This window comes from Sinocyclocheilus rhinocerous, unplaced genomic scaffold (assembly GCF_001515625.1).
Source record: "Sinocyclocheilus rhinocerous isolate Xijiao unplaced genomic scaffold, SAMN03320098_v1.1 scaffold2132, whole genome shotgun sequence".
Taxonomy (NCBI): Eukaryota; Metazoa; Chordata; class Actinopteri; order Cypriniformes; family Cyprinidae; genus Sinocyclocheilus; species Sinocyclocheilus rhinocerous.
Window position 1 is genome coordinate 204,223 of NW_015648610.1, and position 1,715 is coordinate 205,937.

Below are 1,715 nucleotides of genomic sequence, written 5' to 3' on the forward strand. Positions count from 1 at the left end.
GATAAATATTAATTATAAGACACTATTATAACAAGGTAATGTTTATTTTATTCTAATATGCTTACTATATTTTATTGTCATGGATCTGCATTTTCTATAATATATTTCTATAATAAAACTACATATGTGATATTTCTTATTATATAGTTAGCATCAAACAAACAATATAGTTCTTATTCTCAGTGATTAAACGAAAAAATACTCTGGGTTGAATGAACTTACTCCCGAATGCATTTTTGGAACCAGCATACCTTGAGTAAGTAAAGTTTGGGTTAATCAACCGAGAGTTCAGGGTTTAGCAGATGGTAAGTTAACCCTGCTTTCTGGAATACCCCCCTTGTACTTCTGTGATTATTTGATATTATGTTAACAGAAATAGGTTGAAAAGACTGTGACGCTGTTTCATTCATATACATGACAGCTGCTCTCTTTAGGTCAGCGGCAACGTGAATGCAGATTTAAATGTTCAAATCACACTGGTGTGATTGTAAGCTGCATGGATGAACCAAGTGAGCACACGTCAAAGGTTGAGGAATGAAACAGATGAATCATTGTAATTTAGGAAAAGAATCACAATGGTGTTTGAATCGTGTTTGTGATATTTATCTGTTAAAGTGCTTTGTCATGTTGGTAGTGACACCTCTCTTGCAACATGTTTAGCTTATCACAAATATTATACTTCGCTTTTTCTACTTCTGATCACAAGTGTAGCCAAACTTTGGAGCGCTTAGATTAGCGAGCAAGCTCCTGGCAGATCACCAGGTCGGGTCCTCACAGATGAAAAAAAAAATTAAAAAAAGCAGCGCACAGGAATCGATAGGCGGAATTGAAATTTTAATTTTACAAGAAGTATCTGATTCCGAAATTGGAATCGACTTTTGATTCCCAACCCTAATCGCCAGGGCCTTATTAACAATAGGGCTAGGTGGGGCTGAAGCCCCAGGGCCCGAGCAACGAGGGGGCCCGTGATTGGCTGTGGAGTAGATTGACTGAAGCGTCAATCGCCAAAGCCCCACCACGCCCCCACTTATTAGCGCTATTATTTAGTGGAGCTTTGCCGTAAATTCCATGTATTACCATTAGATATTGAAACGTCAGGTTTGAATTTGGTTTACCAATCAGATCGCTGCGCCTGATGTCCGCATTCACCTCCACTCTTCACTTCGTTCTGGCATAATCTGGAAATGGTCACGCAAAGAACAATCTTCGAAAAGTAAAAATGTCAGCTATTCTGAAAAAAAATGTGAGGGGCTTAAAAAAAAAAAAAGAAAAATGTAAAAGACAAACAGCAGATAAAACATAGTCAGTAAAATCCCCAGCGATCAGGTTATTTTACTAAAGATGATGATGGAATAGAAGTTGTGAAACAGCAAGTGGGCCGGGCACATGGAGCAGATAAAAACAGCGCCATCGTCCACAGTGATTTTAGGTTAGTTTGATTAACTTGATGGATGTATTTGGCTTTTTGTGTTTGAACAAACTATATATTCGCTTAAGGGTTGGAAAATATCCCGGTAGAAAAATGTCAATCGTTTTGCGCATCATGATGTAAGCTTAAACGCGTTTTAAGAATTGTGGTTTAAAAACAAATGGTTTTAAACTATTCATGGACATTAAGCAGCGGGGCAGAATTCTTGTTGGTAAATGCGCGCGTTAAGACGGTTTCAGCCTGATACACGCGGCGCGCACCTGCTCGTACAGCGCCTGACTCATCT